Genomic DNA, 22,007 nt, shown 5'->3' with positions numbered 1-22,007 from the left:
ACTTTACTACGGAGAAACCTGACAAACACTACCTCAGCAAGATGATCAGATCGATACCAAGACTGATAAATCATGTTGATAGTATCTATCCTTTATATGATATAATAAAAATAGCAGTATATCTCTGTATATAATCCACAAAAACAGTTAAATCATGAGATAAACAACAGACATGTCCCAACTGAGGGAAATTTTACAAAATACTCTACTTCTCAAAGTGTTCCAGTTCAACAACAACAAGGAAAGGCTGAAAGACTGTCACAATCCAGAGGAGCCTAAGAAAACATGAGGACAAATGGAGTGTGATATGAGGGATGGTGATTTAGCAAAAACTAAGGAAATCTGAATAAAGTATGGTCTTTGGTTATTGCAAAAATGTTAATAATTGACTCATTAGCTAATATTTGTACTGTACAGATATAAGATATCAATAATTGGAGAAATTGAGTGCAAGTGCATGAGAATTCTCTGTACTATCTTCTCAATTTCCCTATAAATCTTTGTTTTCTTTCTAAGAAATAAGATTTAATTTGAAAATTGACTTAAATGAATCAGGCTCCAGTGTGAAAAGATTTTAAGAATCGTTGAATTATCTTTTGCCTTATTCTTAAAAAGTTCCTTCGATGGGAACAAAGTAAGAATTTATTGCAGAAGGAAATAAAAACACTTATGAACACGTATAATGCCTCTTCAACCTGAAAAGCAGTAAAGGATTATAATAGCAAAAATCAGATAAAAATACTTCTATTATAATAGACACCATATTGCAAGTGCATTTAAAATTAGCAATGTATAACATTTATTTCCTTGACATTTGTCTTCCAAAGAGTTCACAGTGTTTCAGTGTCAGTTGAAACAGGGGAAGAATCCTTCACATAATAATAGGACCATTGGGTGTAATGTCTCTCAATTATTTCCAAATCCATAAAGATGCATTTCCTGAGGAGTTACTGAGCTGTGAAAAAGAGATGAGAAACCCTCATCCCTTTGAATTACTTGTGTCAGAATATTTTAACCATAGTATTATGGATAGTAAATTATCCTTATAAACAGGAAATACATCTCAGATTGGAATCTGAGCAATCAGATGGGCAGAGAAAAAATGCTTTAACTCGCTCCTGCACTTTTAAAGACAAAGGAGAACTTTTCTATGTACAAAGTCAGTTGTCAAGATAGCCTTAGGGAATAAGAGTCTGCAGCATCGAATCCTGCTGCACTGCCGGGACCCCCGTGCCCCAGGTCTTACTGATCTCAAATCCCTGGTCCTGTCCCCCCCAACACAGGCTGCCACGCTGAGGTCATTTGCAATTTCTCTCTTAGGAGCTCCAGGGAGGGGGGCATGAGCCAATAGGATGGGACGGGATGCTTGGAGGCTGAGAACATTAGGGCCATTCTACCTTAAGTTCAGTATTAGCACAGGTCCAGCAATCCCAGGCCCCTGTGAAGAAGAACTGAAATTTGCATTACTTCACTTACTGGAAAAAAACAAAAGTTTAGAGCTTAATGTCTTAGAAAGCCCCACAATAGAATAAAAACTGAGCCTAAGCAAAGGGCTGGAAACCTCAATTAGAATGAGAAGAGAGCTCAATGTCCTTGAAGGCCCCATATCAAAATGTAAACAGAACTTGAGGAATTGCTCCAGCCCTTCTGGAGGTCCCTGAGACCAGCCCTTAAAAGTAAGCTAAAACCCTCCTCGGGGTCCAAGTCCCTGTTCCACTGTGTGGCGTATACTTGAACCCATGCTCGAGTTTGTAAAACAACCCTCGGGTGTTTGCATTCATGTCGGCTCCTTAGTGGTTTCTCGGATTCGCCATCTTGGGCACAACACCCCCATGACCCCTCCCCACCTGGACTGACCTCCTGTCCCCTCCCACCCAAGCTGACCCTCACTCACCTCTCCGCCCACAACAACTGGGCACAGGCCCTCACACAGTTCCACAGGCATGGTGGGCACTCCCGTCATCCCCAGCCTCCCAAGGGAAGGAAGGAGGTTTCAGCAGGACACACTCCCATGGTGGCCCCAGGGCTCCCTGCCCAGGAGAGCACCTGGTGACAGGACGGGGACTGTGTCCCTGACGCCAGCTCCTCCTCCCCGGTTTTCCCACAGGAAATGAAGGAGGAGGCCCTGGTCTCCTCCGGGGACATCACGCAGGTGGACCTGGACGTCAACAGGACGTTCAGCAGTCATATCATATTTTGGGACTACAACAGGATAGGGTGAAGTTGAGGGGCCAGGGGGGATCAGGACCCAGGAGAGGACTGGGGGATTCTGGGTAGGGAAAACGGGGCTTCTAAGGCGGGGGGCAGAACAGCAGCCAACAACACACCGCTCCATGGTAGGGTGTTGGGGATGACCTCTGTGCCCCCACCCCCGGGGCCTCGGGGATGAGTAGGCCACTAGGATGGGGACTCCAGGACTTGCCATGGGAGCTGAACCCCAAAGGGGAGAGGGACGACCCCCTGAGAAGCAGGGGATGGGTTGGTGGCATGGGGGGCAGGAACCGGACCTGGGGGCCAGGCGGAATGGGTGCGGCTGGAGCAGGCCACACTTCTATCCCATGAGGGTCGGACGGGTCAGAGTGACACCCACTCTCGGTGCTTTACATGTTTCTAAATTCTATGCATTTAATTTGAGACAATTTGCAATTTGCAACCACACATAGTATGATGAACCTCAGATAATGTCCCCGGTCCAGCCAGGGTCCTGCGCTGACGACACCGTGCCCCAGGGGCAGGTGTCACAGCAAACCTCAGCCTGGAGTCGCCTTTAAGTGTAGACATCTCCTTGTGCATCTTAGAGGAAGGGGATGCCCTGTGTCCCCAGGCCCACCACGACATCCCACTCATTCCCCACACCCACTCCATCCCCCTACATCATCATTCCCCATGGCATCCCACCTACACCATCCCCCTCAAACCCACACAGCCCCACACAATCCCCACCCACACTATACCTCAACACCATCCCCCCTACACCATCCCCCACAATCCAACACTATCATCCGCCTGCCCCCACACCATCCACCCCCACACCAACGGCCCCCAGCAAGGACGCGGTACAGGTGCCCCCTGTGGGACATGCTCAGCCTCCCCAGGGTTCTCTGGATACCTTGCTCCCATCAGAAGCCCGGGTGTCCCATAGAGTACTCAGGGGTTGCAGGGAGGAGGGAAGACAGGGAGCCCCCAACAGGGTGTGTGCAGGTGAGTGATGCAAAGGACGCACTGTGCCCTGTCTCCGCCCACTGTCCCTCCTGGAGTGCGGCACACACTGCACAGGACACCAGCCCCTAACCTAGGGCGATCTGGGCTGGCCTGGCCCCGGGCTCTGTGAGGGCGGGGGTGATTTGAGCCACCGCCCCAGGCCCAAAAAAAGACTAATGGGATCCAGCCCCCCATGGCCCTCTCCAGCCCTGGATTATGGCGCCATGCTGAGCGAGCCCTCTCACAGCTGGATGTGGCCTCCTGGGCTCTGGGCGTACCCCACAGATCCAGGTCGCTGACCTAGGGCAGCCCTGGGGATCCCGGGCACCCAAGGTTGAGGAGAGCAGAGGTGGGCCGGTGGGCCGGTGGGCCCCACCCACACCCACACCAGGAGGCAGGCTCCTCCAGGTGCTGGGGCCCCAGGGGCCCCGTGGCTGGGTCCAGCTGCCCTGCGGAGACCCAGCTAGGAACCCATGAGCTGCAGGTCAAGGTCAGCTCTGCTGTCCTCAGAACCGTCTCTCAGGCTGAAACCTCAGGACACACGCCCCCACCCGAGGTCCACACGTGCTCCCAGGTGGGGGACTCCAGCACTCGCACCCCACCCATGTGATTCTTGCCCTCCCCTAAAGGACAGACATTCCCTCCACAGGGGAAGGCGCACACCCTCCACTCTGAGCCCATTTGCTGTAGAATGTTAATAAAGTGTTGTGGTGTGAAAATGGACAGACGGACCGTTTCTGTGTCTCCCAGAACTCTGTGCACGGGGCATGGATAGACCCACAGAGAGGAGGAGGGGGCACCACCCAGTCCCCAAACAGCCCCTGCATGGGCACTGCAAGGCACACACAGCTGACATCCCCACATTCCTTCCAGGGGCGGCCAGATGCCAGGGTCAGGACCCCACAAACTATCCTGGGACTGAGCCTGTGTCCCACGGGCCAGGAGGGCCTGGGACAGAGTGATGGCCAGGGAGCCTCAGGTCACCAGGTTCTCTGTAAAGCGACCTTGGATGTCTGTGCTCCCTCTGTCAAGGGGGCCGGGGCTAGCTGGTTTCTGGGGTACTTCCTCCCCTCCCCGCATCTCTGTGCCTGTGTGCTTGGGGAACAGAGGGCCTGTGGGCCTGTCAGCGTGACCCTGGAAGTGATGTCAGGAGAGCAGGCCCTTGTGTTGTGCCCAGGATTGCAAATCCAAGAAACCACCAATGAGCCCACACTGATGCAAACTCCCAAGGATTTATTTACAAGCTGAAGCTTGAGTCCAAGTGCACCCAACACAGCGGAGCAGTGATTTGGACCCTGAGACTAAGAGGCGTAGCAGCTTTATAGGGGCCAGTGGCCCATGGGATACACAGAAAGTTGCACAGTCGTGTCGGTCCACATGCAGGTGGCCGATTGAATTACACCTTACCCTATAGGATCCACTTGACCTGGCCTATTACTTTGGTCAGTATTGGCGTGCAGTTTTGGCGGGCACAAAGCAGGGTTACATTGTTATGAGCCGATTTCCGATTAGGGTATGCCCAGCGGCTTGACTGGGTTGGGGCAGCACCTTAAGACATAAGTAGGTCATGTGCGGGTCATAGGGGAGGTGGTGGTTGTAGCACAAAATGGAATTAGTCTTGCTCTGCTTGTCCAGGGATAGGGGATTTTTGTTAACTTTCCTGGGTCCCAAACTTGCAGATCACGCACCTGGGCCACCCTCACCAGGTGGACTCAGTGTGCACACCTTGAGGTGCTGGATCTCTCACACCAGCGTGTAGAGGACACCCTCCTCGCTCTAGTGAGTAAGGGCTGGGTGAGCATGGGGCTCGGCTTGAAGGCCAGGCAGCACAGGGGACCGAGGAACCCCAGCCCCATCACCACCCCTACTCCCACACACAGGCTGCCCCATGGCTCCCTGTAATAGTCACCCGGCGCCTCTGGAGATCCCCCCAGGGCGGCCCCAAGGTCCGGCTCCCTGCTGGAGAGGCATCAGGGAGAGGAGAAGCAGGCGGCGCTCGGGGAGACCCACTGCCAGACATGGGAATGTGGCCGAGCCAGACCTTCCACCTCAGGTGACCCTCCAGCTGAAATTCACTACAGGAGCCAGCCCCGGGTCTACACCGGGGGTCCTGAGGACATCAGCGTCCAGTTGTGTGGACGTGGCCCCACGTCCTCCCGAAGCATCACTGCAGGTTCTGATGTGGCCGAGGCTCCTGTCACTGTGGATGCGGCCCCCAGCTTACAGAAGACTCAACTTATGTCCTGAGGGGCCCGTTAGCTCCTGCCAGAGTGGACGTGGCGTCCCATCTTTCAGAAGCCGCCCCACATGTTCTGAGGCGGCCCAGGGGCTCCTGTCAGCGTGGATGGGGGCCCACATCTTACTGAAGCCTCCCCGCGGGTCCTGAGGCAGCCCAGGGCCTCCTGTCAGGGTGGGTGAGGGCCCACAATTTCCTGAAGCCTCCCCGCAGGTCCTGAAGCGGCCCAAGGGCTCCTGTCAGGGTGGATGTGGGCCCACATCTTCCTGAAGCCTCACTGTGTGTCCTGAGGAGACCGGGGCTCCTGTCAGCGTGAACGCTGCCCAATATCCCCCTGAAGACTCCCCGCAGGTTCTGAGGAGGCTGTGGCTCATCAGCGTGCACATGTTCCCATGTCTTCCTCAGGCCTCCCCAGCACAGGCTGGCTCCTGTTAGTGCAGGCAGATGAGGCCTACTGCACATGCGTGCCCCTAGGGCGGTGCCTGGGCTTGGGCGCCCCCTGCGGGATCCTCAAGCACTACAGGAGGCTGTGCAGGAGGCCGTGCCGTCCCGGGGCCCACCTCTGCCTCCTTCCAGGCTCCAGCTATGGCCTGTTAGCTTCGGAAACGTCTGACTGAAAAGGAGCCCAACACACAGCTTCCCCAAAAATACTTAAGGAGAAGGAATTGGAGCGCAAAGGACGCAAAATGAAATGTGGACCAGACTTTTACCACGTCCTGTAATCTCACTCAACCCTCTTCCACTGTGGGCAGGACCGCGGGCTGGTGCAGACACCATGGAAACAGTGTGGAGGCTCCTCCGGAAGTTACAAATAGAGCCGACCTGCGACCAGCATATGTAAAGCCTGGAGCTCACTGCGAAGATACAGATGCAGAGAGACGTGGGACAACTGCACCCCAATGTCCACAGCAACCGGGTCCACAGTAGCCACAATGTGGGAGGACCCTCGGTACCCTCTGGCAGATGATGGATAAAGAGGATGGGAGATAGATGATGGCCATAGAGAGCGGAATGGTACTCAGCTATCAAAGAGCAGGAAATCTTGCCATTTGCAATGATGTGGATAGAAGTAGAGGGATCATCTTAAGTGAAATAGGTCAGTGGGAAAAGAGAATGACCATGTGGTGTCATTCATAGGTGGAATTAAAGAAGCAAAGCAGATGAACATCTGTGAAGGGAAGGAAAAACAAATAAGATGAAATCAGATGCAGGAAATACAGACTCTTAATTATAGGAAACAAACTGAGTGTCGCTGCAGGGGAGGGGACGGGGGAGAGGATAACAGGGGACCGGCATGAAGGAAGGCACGTGATGTCACGAGCACTGCGGTTTTCTCCAACTGGTGAATTTCTGAATTCTTCCTCTGAAAGTATAATACACTATACGTTAATTAATTGGGTTTAAATTAAATTAAGTTAAAAAATCAGTTGTATCAGAGTACGTTTCCTTCTGGACTCTCTGTTCTGCTCCTTCAGCTTAGGCTGGGACCAACCCTCATGGGTCTGGTTTGTTTAAGTAGGCGTCAGGCCTCGTCCATGGACCAGCACAGGGCTAGAACTCACGACCCCGAGATCAGGACCGATGGTGAGGTCAGGAGTCAGATGCTTAACCGACGGAGCCAGGCGGGGTCCCGAGGACAACACTGCTTTATCCTGTGTCTCTGTGACATCGTTTGAAATAGGAAAGTGCTGCGTCCCACTCTGTCCTGCTTCTCCAATACTGATTTGCTCTCCGGGGTCATTTGTGGGGGCAGATGGATGTTATGGGGTTTTTTTTCCTATTTATAGGATCTGCCACCATGATTTGACAGGAATGACATTGAAATAGAGGGTGGCTTCAGGAACTGCAGACATTTTCACAAGATGAGGCTCCCAAACCACGAGCCCAAGATGGCCTCCCAGAGCCTGGTATGGCTCAGTGCACAAGTCTTGTGCTCCTTTGGTTCAGTCTCATTATTTATTCTCTGTGATGCTCCTGAGAAGGGAGTCACATCCGTCATTTCCTTCCTGAGTGCTCATTGTCAGGACACAGCAAGCCCCACAATAGAATAAAAACTGAGCACAGGCCAAATGCAGGAAGCCCCTATTAGAACAGATCTCAATGCCCTTGAAGGCCCCATATCAAAATGTAAACAGAACTTGAGGAATTGCTCCAGCCCTTCGGGAGTTCTCCAAGACCAGCTCTTAAAACGAAGCTAAAACCCACCTCGGGGTCCAAGTCCCTGCTCCACTGTGTCGGGTATACATGGACACAAGCTCAAGCTTGTAAATAAACCCTCGTGTGTTTGCATCAGTGTCAGCTTCTTGGTGGTTTCTCGGATTCGCAATCTTGGGCACAACAGTCTGAGATAAAAAACCAAAACCAAAAGAAGCTCGGACGCAGGTAGAGTGAACGCAGGGTTCTGAGAGAAGCGGCGGAGACCCGGGGGCTTGGGAGCTCTTCTGTGGAGGCCCCAGCAGACTGGGGGGCAGGATGCTCAGCCCCAGAGCCAGAGGACCCAGACACCCCACCCGCATCCCGCCCATCAGGGCCGGGTCTCAGGAGCAGCACAGCACCGCCTGCTGGAGCCCAGAGGCGCTGACGCCCACCCCGCCTCTGACCCGCACTGGTGCAACTCCCAGGCAGATGTGCACCTGACAATCAGCGCCAAGGCCCATGCCCAGACCCCACACAGACCATTCGCTGCACCAAGTTGTCAAACCAGAGAGGCTGCAGATCTTCAGCTCTGCCTCGAAAGTAGAGTCTAGATTCCTTTGCAGTTTGTGCTCTTTTTTTTCATTTATTTTCTTTGATTCTATTTTATAAATTGCCTTATTTTAACTTTTATGTATGTACCTTATATATTTCTTATTTTTACTTTCATGGTACTTTAATTGTGTTTCATATTTTGGGATTTAGAATCTTTTAATGAGCAGGACAAAATAATCTGTTTTTTTTTGGGGGGGGTAGGACAGTTGTTACTGTTTTTCTTGGTTTTTCTTTTTCTTCCTTCTTTCTTTTCTGGAATAACTAATGAGATGGAGAAATTCTCCTCCATAAAATAACATGAGGTAGTACTCACAGCCAGGAAGTTCATCAATACACATATATGATGTCTAACTACAGTTTAAAACAATGATATTAAAGATAGCAGCTGGGCTGGAAAAAGAGCACAGAAGAAAACTAGAGAATCCCTTACTGTAGAAATAAAAGAACTAAAATCTAGTCAGGCCAACGTTAAAAATGCTATAACTCGGGGATCCCTGGGTGGCGCAGCGGTTTGGCGCCTGCCTTTGGCCCAGGGCGCGATCCTGGAGACCCGGGATCGAATCCCACGTCGGGCTCCCGGTGCATGGAGCCTGCTTCTCCCTCTGCCTATGTCTCTGCCTCTCTCTCTATCTCTGTGTGACTATCATAAATAAAATAAAAAAAAAATTTTAAAAAAAATGCTATAACTCTGATGCAGTCCCAAGTGGAAGCCTTAAAAACAAGAAACGTTATGGACCATAGAGGCAGATTTTGGGAACTCATCCACTTATTAAAACAATAACATTCAGGGGATCCCTGGGTGGTGCAGCGGTTTGGCGCCTGCCTTTGGCCCAGGGCACGATCCTGGAGACCCGGGATTGAATCCCATGTCGGGCTCCCGGTGCATGGAGCCTGTTTCTCCCTCTGCCTGTGTCTCTGCCTCTCTCTTTCTCACTGTGTGCCTATCACAAATAAATTTAAAAAATTTAAAAAAAATAAAAATAAAACAATAACATTCATATCTTAGGAGACTCAGAAGATGAAGAGAGAGAACAGGTGGACCTTGCTCAGCCATTAGAAACGACAAATACCCACCATTTGCTTCAACATGGATGGAACTGGAAGGTATTATCCTGAGTGACATAAGTCAATCGGAGAAGGACAAACATTGTATGTTCTCATTCATTTGGGGAATATAGATAATAGTGAAAGGGAATATAAGGGAAGGGAGAAGAAATGAGCGGGAAATATCAGAAAGGGAGACAGAACATAAAGACTCCTAACTTTGGGAAAAGAACTAGGGGTGATTGTAGGGGAAGTGGGCAGTGGGTGGGGTGAATGGGTGACGGGCACTGAGGGGGCCACTTGACGGGATGAGAACTGGGTGTTATTCTGTATGCTGGCAAATGAACACTAATAAAAAGTAAATTTATTATTAAAAAAAAGAAAGAAACAAAGAGTGGCACCTGGGTTGCTCAGTCAGTTAAGCTTCTGTCTTAGGCTCGGATCATGATCCAGGTCCCAAGGCAGGCTCCCTGTTCAGCTAGGAACCTGCTTCTCCCTCTCCCTCTGTCCCGCTCGCTCATGCTTTTTCTCTCCTCTCTCTCTCAAATAAATAAATAACATCTTTGAATAAAAACAATCAAACAAACCTAGAGGGAAGAGAAATCTCCCATGTAGAAGAATTTCAAACAATTTGTGCAGACATTCCACCGTCAAGTTCATGAGCATATCTTCCCACTCTTATGTGTGCAATACACATAGTAACTTCCTTCTACAAAATATATTATGAGAAACTTAAAATAATAATGATAACATAATAATAATAATAATAATAATAATAATAATAAAGAATCAGTTTACTACGGACAAAGCTGACAAACCCTACTTCAGCAAGATGATCAGAACGATGCCAAGACTGATAAATCATGTAGATAGTATCTATTCTTTATATGATATAATGAAAATGGCAGTATATCTTTGTATATAATCTACAAAAACAGTTCAATCATGAGATAAACAACAGACATGTCCCAACTGAGGGAAATTTTACAAAATACTCTACTTCTCAAAGTGTTCCAGTTCAACAAAAACAAGGAAAGGCTGAAAGACTGTCACAATCCAGAGGAGCCTAAGAAAACAGGAGGACAAATAGAATGTCATATGAGGGGTGGTACCTTAGCAAAAACTAAGGAAATCTGAATAAAGTATGGTCTTTGGTGAATGCGAATATTTTAATATTGATTCATTAGCTAATATTTGTACCGTACTAATATAAGATATCAATAATTGGAGAAATTGAGTGCAAGTGCATGCAAATGCTCTGTACTATCTTCTCAATTTCCCTATAAATCTTTGTTTTTTTCCTAATAAATAAGATTTATTTTGAAAATTGACTTAAATGAATCAGGCTCCAAGTGTGAAGACATTTTAAGAATCGTTGAATTAACTTTTGCCTTATTCTTAAAGAGTTCCTTCCATGGGAACAAAGTAAGAATTTTATATCAGAAGGAAAGAAAAACACTTAGGAACACGTATAATGCCTCCTCAACCTGAAAAGCAGGAAAGGATAATAAATAGCAAAAATCAGATAAAAATAATTCTAGTATAATAGACACCATATTGCTAGTGCATTTAAAATTAGCAATGCATAACATTTATTTCCCTGACATTTGTCTTCCAAAGAGTTCACAGTGTTTCAGTGTCAGTTGAAAAAGGGGAAGAAACTCAGGGAAGAATCCTTCACATAATAATAGGACCATTGGTAATAATGTCTCTCAGTTCTTTCCAAATCCATAAAGATGATGAGTGACTGAGCTGTGAAGAAAGAGAAGACATTCCCTCATCCCTCTGATTTACTTGTGTCAGAATATTTTAACCATAGTACTACGGATAGTAAATTATCCTTATTAACAGGAAATACGTCTCAGATTGGAATCTGATCAATCAGAAGTGCAGAGAAAAAAACACTTTGACTCGCTCTTCATCTTATAAAGAGAAAGGACAGCTTTTCTATGTATAAAGTCGGTTGTCAAGATAGCCTCAGGGAGTAAGAGTCTGCAGCATCGAATCCCACTACACAGCTGGGACGCCCAGGAGCCAGGTCTTCCTGATTACAAATCCCTGGGCCTGTCCCACAACACACGTTGCCAGGCTGAGGTCATTTGCAATTGCTCTCTTAGGAGCTCTGGGGAAGGGGGAAGGAGCTAGATAGGATGGGAATGGATGCAAGGAGGCCGAGAAAATGAAGGCCTTTCCACTTTAAGTTCAGCGTTCGAACAGGTCAAGCCATCCCAGGACCCTGTGAAGAAGAGCTGAAATTTACATTGCTTCAGTTACAGGAAAAAAACAAAAGTTTACAGCTTATTGCCCTGGAAAGCCCCACAATAGAATAAGAACTGAGCCCACGCCAAGGGCTGGAAGCGCCTATTAGAATGAGAACAGAGCTCAATGCCAATGAAGGCCCCATATCAAAATGTAAACAGAACTTGAAGAATTGTTCCAGCCCTTCTGGAGGGCCATGAGACAAGCCCTTAAACCTAAGCTAAAACCCAACTCAGGGTCCAGGTCCCTGCTCCACTGTGTTGGGTTCGGGGGTACTTGAACGCAAGCTCGAGTTTGGAAATCAACCCTCATGTGTTTGCATTTGTGTCAACTCCGTAGTGGTTTCTCAGATTCGCAATCTTGGGCACAACACCCCATGTCCCCTGCCACCTGGGCTGAACCCCTATGCCCTCCCACCCAGGCTGACCCTCAGTCACCTCCCTGCCCACAACAGCTGGGCACAGGTCCTCACACAGTTCCATGGGCACGGTGGGCACTCCCACCATTCCCGGCCTCCCAGAGGAAGGAAGGAGGTTTCTGCAGGACACACTCCCATGGTTGCCCCAGGGCTCCCTGCCCAGCACAGCAGGTCGTGACAGGTCAGGTTCTGTATCCCTGATGCCTGCTCCTCCTCCCCGGTTTTCCCACAGGAAATGAAGGAGGAGGCCCTGGTCTCCTCCTAGGACATCACGCAGGTAAACCTGGACGTCAACAGGACATTCAGCAGTCACATCATGTTTTAGTACTACTACAGGGTAGGGTGAGGCTGAGGGGCCAGGGGGGATCAGGCTCCGGGGGAGGACCAGGGGCTTCTGGGTCGGGAACACAGGGCTTCCGAGGCTGGGAGAAGAACAGAAGCCAGCAACACACAGCTGCATGGTAAGGTGCTGGGGATGAACCCCGTGCCCCCTCCCCCGGGGTCTCAGGGATGAGGAGGCCACTAGGATGGGGCTTCCAGGGGTTGCCATGTGAGCTGAACCCCAAAGGTGTGAGGGACGGCCCTCTGAAAAGCAGGGGGCGGGGTTGCGGGCCGTGGGGGGCAGTAAGGGGACCTGGGGGCTGGGTGTATGGCTGTGACTGGAGGAGGACACACATCGATCCGATGAGGGTCGGACGGGTCAGGGTGACACCCCCTCTCAGTGCTTTATATATTTCTAAATTCTATGCATTTAATTTGAGACAATTTGCAATTTGTAAACATACATAGTATGATGACCCAAGATATTGCCCCCAGTCCAGCCAGGGCCCTGCACTAACCACACAGGGCCCCAGGGGCAGGTGTCACAGCAAACCCCAGACTGGGGTCGCCTTTATCTGTAGACGTCTCCCCATGCATCTTAGAGAAAGGGTTTGCCGTGTGTCTACCAGCCCCCCACCCCATCCCCCCATTTCCCAGAAACACATCATCCCCCTACATCATCATCCCCCATGGCATTGCCCCTACATCATCCCCCTCACACACACAAAGCCCCACACAATCCCCACTCGCACTATACCTCAACACTATCCCCCCTACACCAGCCCCCAACTCCACCACCATCATACCCATGCCCCCACACCATCCACCCTCACACCATCGGCCCTGAACAAGGACCCGGTGCAGCTGCCTCCTGTGGGACATGCTCAGCTTCCCCGGGGTTCTCTGGATACCCTGCTCCCATCAGAAGTCCGGGTGTCCCATAGAGTACCCAGGGGTTGCAGGGAGGAGGGAAGACAGGGAGCCCCCGACATGGTGTGTGCAGGTGAGTGGTTCAGAGGACCCACTGTGCCCTGCCTCCGCCCACTGTCTCTCCTGGAGCACGGCACACCCTGCACAGGACACCAGCCCCTAACCTAGAGGGACCTGGGCTGACTGGGCACCAGGCTCTGGGGAGCTGGGTTGATTTGAGCCCCCAACAGGCCCAACACAAAGACTAATGGGATCCAGCCCCCCATGGCCCTGGCCAGCCCTGGATTCTGGCCCCGGGCTGAGCGAGACTTCTCACAGTTGAATGTGGCCTCCTGGGCACTGGGCGTGCCCCACAGATCCAGGTCACTGACCTAGGCAGACCAGGGAATCCCGGGACACCCCAGGGTGAGAAGAGCAGGGGTAGGCCGGTGGGCCCCACCCACACCCACAACAAGGGGCAGGCTCCTACAGGTTTTGGGGCCCCAGGAGTCCCGAGGCCGGGGTCCAGCTGCCCTGCAGGGACCCAGCACAGGAGCCCATGAGCTGCAGTTCCAGGTCAGCTCTGCTGTCCTCAGAACCGTCACTCAAGCTGAAACCTCAGGACACACGCCCCCAACCAGAGTCCACACATGCTCCCAGGTGGGGGACTCCAGCACTCACCCCCCCACCCTGTGTGATTCTTGCCCTCCCCTAAAGACAAAAAGGTCTCCTTCCCCAGGGGAAGGCGCACACCATGTGCTCTGAGCCCATTTCCTGTAGAGATTCAATAAAGTGTTGTGGTGCGAAAATGCACAGCCAGCCCGTTTCTGTGTCTCCCAGAACACTGTGCACGGGGCTTGGAGAGACCCCCAGAGAGGAGGAGGGGGCACCACCGAGGCCCCAACCAGCCCACGTAGGGGCGCCACTAGTCACACACAGCTGACGTCCCCACGTGCCATCCAGGGGTGGCCGGATGCCAGGTTCAGGCCTCACAGACTTTACTGGGACTCAGCCTGTGCCCTGTGGGCCAGAATGGGTGGGACAGAGTGACAGTCAGGGAGCCTCAGGTCACCAGGGTCTGTGCAAAGTGATCTGAGAGGTCACTGCTCCCTCTGTCCAGGGGGCCGGGCCTGGCAGGATTCCGGGGCACTTCCTCCGCTCCCCGCATCCCCATGCCTGGGTGCCTTGGGCACAAAGGGCCTGTGGGGCTGTCAGTGTGGCCGTGGAAGTGATATCAGGACAGCAGGCCCTTGTGTTGTGCCCAAGATTGCGAATCCAAGAAACCACAAAGGAGCCGACACTGATGAAACTCCTGAGGGTCTCTTTACAAGCTGGAGCTTGGGTCCAAGTGCACCAGACACATTGGAGCAGGGACTTGGACCCCCGAGACTAAGAGGCGAGGCAACTTTATAGGGGCCAGTGGACCATGGGATACGCAGAAAGTTGCACAGTCATGTCGGTCCACATGTAATTGGCCGACTGAATTACACCTTACCCTATAGTATCCACTTGAGCTGGTCTATTACTTTGGTCAGAATTGGTGCACGATTTTGGCGGGCACAAAGCAGGGTTACATTGTTATGAGCCGATTTCCAATTAGGGTGTGCCCAGCGGCCTGACTAGGGTGGGGCAGCGCCTTAAGCTATAAGTAGGTTATTTGGGGGTCATAGGGGAGGTGGCGGGTGTAGCACAAAATGGAATCAGTCCTGCTCTGTTTGTCCAGGGGTAGGGGATTTTTGTTAAATTTCCTGGGCCCCACACTTACAGCTCATGCACCTGGGCCACCCTTACCAGGTGGACTCAGTGTGCACATCTTGTGGTGCTGGATCTCTCACACCAACGTGTGGAGGGCACCTTCCTTGCCCGAGTGAGTAGGGGATGGGTGAGCATGGGGCTCGGCTTGAAGGCCAGGCAGCACAGGGGACCGAGGAACCCCAGCCCCATCACCACCCCTACTCCCACACACAGGCTGCCCCATGGCTCCCCGTAATAGTCACCTGGCGCCTCTGGAGATCCCCCCAGGGCGGCCCTGAGGTCCGGCTCCCTGCTGGAGAGGCATCAGGGAGAAGAGAAGCAGGCGGCGCTCGGGGAGACCCACTGCCGGACATGGGAATGTGGCCGAACCAGATCTTCCAGGTCAGCTGACCCTCCAGCGGAAAGTCACTGCATGAGCGAGCCCTGGGGTGGACAGGAGAGCCCAGCTAGCCACCCAGCACCAGCACCAGAAATGAGGTTTTGCCAACCATTTCGGGATTTTGGGTTACTCAGCCATAGGATCCAATAGCTGCACGTGATAGCTGCATGTCATAGAGACACACACACCCCAAAACCAACAAAAGTCGTAATCCCCCCAGTGTTGTCAAACAGCAGCCGGATGGTTACATACAAGACGCTGTGATCCCCAATAGGATACATGGAAGATGCTATAAACCATGACTGCAGACGTGCTGGAGGCACGGAGATGTGCCTGCTGGGTTCCTACAAGGAGAACAGAGGGGAAGAAAGCATCCAATGGACAGGGGGCACCTCCTAGGAAAGGACACCAGGTCCCTGTGAAGGCTACGGAGGGTAAAATCTCTCCTCTTCTTCTGCTTCTGGTTTTCCTCCTACATGCCATTTATCTCAATCATATTAGAAAGAATTTATTTTATGTTTTTAAATTTATTTTTATTGGAGTCCAATTTGTATGAATTCTTTCTTCAGCAAGGGTGTCATTCAGGAGAGAAGGAGACATAAAGATTTTCCTAGACAGGCAACATATAAAGGAGTTCATGACCACTTAACCAGTCCAGTAAGGAATTTTAAGAGGGACTCTTCTAGTGGGGGAAAAAAAGAGACCAAAAGAAACAAAGACTAGAAAGGCCCAGAGAACATCACCAGAAACACCAACTCTTCCAGAAACACAAAGGCACAAAGTTCATATCTTTGAATAATCACTCTGAATGCTGATAGACTAAATGCTCCAATCAAAAGATATAGAGTATCAGAGTGGCTTAAAAAACAGGATCCGGGATGCCTGGGTGGCTCAGGGATTGAGCCTCTGCCTTAGACTCAGGGTGTGATCCTGGAGTCTGGGATCAAGTCCCATATTCTGCTCCTGGTGGGGAGCCTGCTTCTCTCTCTGCCTAATTTTCAGCCTCTCTCTCTCTCTCTCTCTCTCATAAATAAAATCATTATTTAAAAATCAAGATCCATCTGTATGCTGCCTACAAGATGCTCACATTAGACTTATAGACACCAGGAGATTGAAAGTCAGGGGATGGAAAATCATCTATCATGCTAATGGATATCAAAAGAAAGCTGGAGGACCCATACTTATATCAGACAAACGAAATTTGAAACCTAACCCTGAGGGACACCTCTTGGCTCAGTGGTTGAGCATCTGCCTTCGGCTCAGGGGGTGATCCTGGGATCCCAGGATCAAGTCTCACATCGGCCTCCCTTTGCGGAGCCTGCCTTTCCCTCTACCTATGTTTTGCCTCTGCTTCTCTGTGTATCTCTCATGAATAAATAAATTAAATATTTAAATTTCAAAAAAGAAAGAACAAATAGTATAAGAAGAGATGAAGAAGGGCATTATTTCATAATTAAAAAGACTCTCTATCAAGATCAAACAACTAAATATTTATGCTGCCAACATGAGAGTACCTCAATATAGAAACCAATTAACAGCAAACGTACAGGAACTCACTGATAATAATACAGTGACAGGGGATTTTAACACCCACTTATGGCAATGGACTGATCGTCTATACAGAAAATCAACAGGGGAACAATAGCCTTGACACACTGGACCACAGGGACTCAACAGATATAGTCTGAACATTTCATCCTAAAGCAGAATACACATTCCTTTCATTTTTTATTATTTATGATAGTCACAGAGAGAGAGAGAGTGAGAGAGGGGCAGAGACATTGGCAGAGGGAGAAGCAGGCTCCATTCACCTGGAGGCTGACGTGGGATTCGATCCCGGGTATCCAGGATCGCGACATGGGCCAAAGGCAGGCGCTAAACTGCTGCACCACCCAGGGATCCCTACACATTCCTTTCAACTGCACATGGGACATTCTACAGAACAGATCATCATATCATGGCCCACAAATCAGCCCTCAACAGGTACAACAGGTACAAGAAGGTTGATATCACACCCTGTACATTTTTGTACCACGACGCTATGAAACTTGAAGTCGACAGTAAGAAAAAAAATTGGACAGACCAAAAATACGTGGAGATTATGAACATCCTACTAGAGAATGAATGGAGCAACCAAGAAATTAAATAGGAAATTTAAAACAAATGAAAATGAAAACATGTTTCTCAAAAACTCTGGGATGTAGCAAAGGCAGTCCTAAGAGGGAAGTACATAGCAATACAGGCCTACCTCAAGAAACAAGAAGTCTCCAACACACAACCTAACCCTACACTAAATGAGCTGGAAAAGGAATAGCAAACATAGCCTGAACCCTACAGAAGAAGGGAAAAAATAAAGATGAGAGCAGAAATAAACATGCAGAAACAACAAAACAGTAGAATGGAATAACGAAACTAAGATCTGGTTCTTCAAAATAATTAATAAAATAGACAAAGCCCTAGCCAGTCTTATCAATGAGAAAAGAGAAAAGACCTATATAAATAAAGTCACAAATGAGAGAAGAGAGATTGCAATCAACACCAGAAAAATAAGACAATTATAAGGGAATACTATGAAAGATTATACGCTAACAAACTGGGAGACCAGGAAGAATTGGAGAGATCCCTAGAAATGTGCAAACAATCAAAACTGAAATAGGAAGAAATAGAAATGTGAACAGACCCATAAGTAGCAAAGGAATTGAATCAGCAAGGCACCTGGGTGCCTCAGTGGTTGAGCACCTGCTTTGGCTCAGGTCACGATCCCAGGATCCTGGGGCATCAAGTCCCACATCAGGCTCCCCACATGGAGCCCCATTTTCCCTCTGCCTATACCTCTGCCTCTCTGCATCTCCCATGAATACATAAATAAAATCTTTAAAAAAGAAAAAGATATAAAGATAAGAAAGGACCCAAATAAAATCACAAACGAGAAAAGAGAAATAACAACCAACACTAGAAATACAAACGTTTATAAGAGAACATTATGAAAAATTATATGCCAGCAACCCCGAACCTGGAAGAAATAGATCAATTCCTGGAAATATATAACATAGCAAAAATGATGAAGAAATAAGAAACTTGAACACACAGATAACCAGCAGAGAAATTGAATCAGCAATCAAGAATCTCCCAACAGGAGACGCTTAGATCAATAGAATAGAATGGAAAGCCGAAAGAAGATACAAACCTGTAACTCTATGGTCCATTAATCGACAACAAGGCGGGAAGGAATATCCAATGGCACAAAAACAGTCTCTTCAACAAACCCTAAACCTGACCCCAGGATAAGAACAAACAGTGTTGGGAAAACCAGGCAGCCACATGCAGAAGAATGAAACTGGACCAATTTCTTACACCATATATATAAAAAATAAATTCAAAATGGATGAAAGACCTAAATGTGAGACCTGAAACCATACAAAGAAGAAAAGATAGGCTGCAACATCTTTGACATTGGCCGTTGGATCTTCTTTCCAAATATGCATCTGAGGTGAGCGAAACAAAAGCAAAAATCCTATCGGGAGTTCATCAAATTGAAAAGCTTCTGCAAAGTGAAGGAAACAAGCAACGCTAAAATGCAACATACAAAATGAGAGGAGATATTTGTAAACAACACATCCAATAAAGAGTTAGTATGCAAAAAACGTAAAGCAAATATAAATCTCAGCATCCTAAACACAAATTATCCAACTGCAGATGGGCAGAAGACAGGAATGGACTTTGTCTCTGTCAAGACATCCAGATGGCCACCAGACACACGGACAGACACTCAGCGTCACCCATCATCAGGGAAACGCAAACCAAAACCACAATGAGATGTCACCTGACAGCCGACAGAATGGTAAAATTAACAACACAAGAATCAACAGGTGTTGGTGAGGCTATGGAGAAGGGGGAGCCCCCTTACACTCCTCGTGGTCATGTGAACAGGTGCAGCTACTGTGGAAAACAGTGTGGAGAGTCCTCAAGAAGTTAAAAGTAGAAGTACCCTATGATTCCAAAATTGCACAGCTAGGTATTTATCCCAAGGATATAAAAGTAGTCTCTTAGATTCAAAGAGGGACACAGAGCCTATTGTTTGTAGTGACGTTATCAACAATAGCCAATCTGTGGATACAGCCCAGATGTCCATCGACAGATGAATGGGCAGAAAGATGTGGTAAATATACACACTGCGACATCACTCGGTCATCACAAGGGATGAAATGAAGCCATTTACAATGACGTGGGAGAAGTGGAAATGACTTATGCTCAAGGAACTCAGTCAGTCAGAGAAAGATACCAAATACCATACAATTGCATTCACATGTGAATTTTAAGAAACCAAACAAACTGGCAAGGGGATCAATGGGGTGGGATGAGAGAAGCAAACCAAGAAACTCTCTCTTAACCACAGAGAATAAACTAATAGATACCAGAGGAAGTTGGGGGGGATGGGGAATCAGGCGATGGGGATAGTGGAGGGCACCTGTGACCAGTACCAGGCGTTGCATCCAAGGGTTGAATAACTATGTGGTAAACCTGAAACTATATCATACTGTGTTTACAAACAGAAATTCAATAAAAGTTTAAAATAATAATTGTTAGTATTGATGAAACATGTGTGCACAAGAGATAAAATCAGAAAGGCAACTGAAAATCCAAATAAAGAGTATTTAGAGCCACAAATCCCCTCCTTAGCTCAGCTCGGGAGAAGCCTGCCATGTCTTTTCTGACCGCAGCAGAAGCCTGGATTTTGATTCTCTGGGGAGGCCACTGACTTGTTGGAGTCAAGCTATCTTTGAACCCAAAACCTAAATAGTGTGCATAAAACTAAACTGCCCAAGATACTAGGAGTCCCAGTGCACGCACAGGCCAAGACCCAAACTCTAACCATACACAGACATATCCCTAACCCTACACTTAAGCCTAATGTTAACCTAAACCTTAAACAAGACCTATCACTAATCAAAAACCAAACACAAACCCCAAGACCGAAACACATTCACTGAACCTACAGGCCAAGCTTCACCCTAACTCTTAAACCTATTCTTAGGTTTCCTTAACCCTGACCCCTACCTTAAATCTAACCCTAACCCTAACCTCTAACCCTAACCTTAATGTATTCAAATACTATTCTTAACCTTATCCTGTACCCTAATCCTAACCCTCTAATACTAACCCTATCTCATACCCCAAACTGTACCCTAACCCGTACCCTAAAACTAAACCCTAACCCACTGCCTAACCCTATCTCTTACCCTTTTCAAAACCGTACACTGACCCTACCCTGACCCTGACCTGACCATTACCCCTAACCAAACACTAACCCTAATCCTAACCCCTATCCTAACCCTACCACTCACCCTAACTCTAAACCAAGCACTAACTTTAACCCTAACCCCTAACCCTAACAACTAACCCTAACTCACTCCCTAACCCCTAACCCTAACTGCAAACCTAATCACAACCCTAACACTAACCATAACCCTAACCCCAACTCCTAACATCCTGCCCTAATCCCTAAGCCTAAACCCTAACCTTAACTCTAAATCCTGTCCCTAACATTAACCCTAACCCCTTTCCCTAATCCCTAACCCCCATCCAACTCCTAACCACTCACCCTTACCCTTATCCCTCACGGTATCCTCTAATCCGTAACCATAAGCATAATCACTAAACCCTAACATCTAACCTAATGTAACCACCAACTGTCTCCCCTCCCCTGACCCTACCATTCATTCTACCCATTCACTTACCCTGTGGTTCTGAGTAGTCCCTTCTGATGTGGACGTGGCCCCCAATGGCGCCTCCAGAGTCCTCCAGGGGGTCCTGTGGAAGCCAGGATCCTGTGCGTGTGAACGTGGTCCCACGTGTTCCTGAGTCATAGTCAGCGGGTCCTGAGGACGCTGGGTCTCCTGTCACTGTGGACTGTGCCTCACATCCTCTGGAAGCCTCACAGCAGGTCCTCAGGAGGCCGAGGGCTCCTGTCAGCCTGGACATGGCCTCATGGCCCCCAGAAAACTCACTGCGGGTCCTGAGGGGGCTGTGGGCTCCTGTAAGCATAGACACAGCCCCCTATATCCTGAAGCCAAAGGGCAGGTCCTGAGGAGGCCAGAGACTCATGTCAGTGTGGATTTGGCACCCACATCTTTCTTACGCCTCACCACAGGCGCTGACAAGGCTGGGGTCTTCTGTCTGCATGGAAGCATCCCCATATTTCCCGAAGTCTACACCGGGGGTTCTGAGCACATCAGCGTCCTGTTGTGTGGGCGTGGCCCCACGTCCTCCCATAACGTCACTGCAGGTTCTGAGGAGGCCAGGGCTCCTGACACCGTGGATGCGGCCCCCACCTTCCAGAAGCCTCAACTTATGTCCTGAGCGGCCCGGGAGCTCCTGCCAGAGTGGACGCGGCACCACAGCTTCCTGAAGCCTCCCTGCAGGTCCTGAAGCAGCCCAGGTGTTCCTGTCAGGGTGGATGCAGGCCCACATCTTCCTGAAGCCTCACCGCGGTTCCTGAGGAGACCGGGGTCATCAGCGTGGATGCATCCCCATGTCCTCCTCAGACCTCCCCAGCACAGGTGGGCTCCTGTTAGTGCAGGTGGATGAGGCCTACTGACCCTCGCGGCCCTTGGGCAGTGCCTGGGCTCGGGCGCCTCCTGTGGGACGCTCAGGCACTGCAGGAGGCCATGCAGGAGGCAGCGTCCCCGTACACGGGGCCACAACTGCCTCCTTCCAGGCTCCAGCTGAGGCCTATG

The sequence above is a fragment of the Canis lupus genome, chromosome 4 (assembly GCF_048164855.1).
Source record: "Canis lupus baileyi chromosome 4, mCanLup2.hap1, whole genome shotgun sequence".
NCBI lineage: Eukaryota > Metazoa > Chordata > Mammalia > Carnivora > Canidae > Canis > Canis lupus.
The sequence above is the reverse complement of the archived record's forward strand: the minus strand, read 5'-3'. Positions refer to the sequence as shown.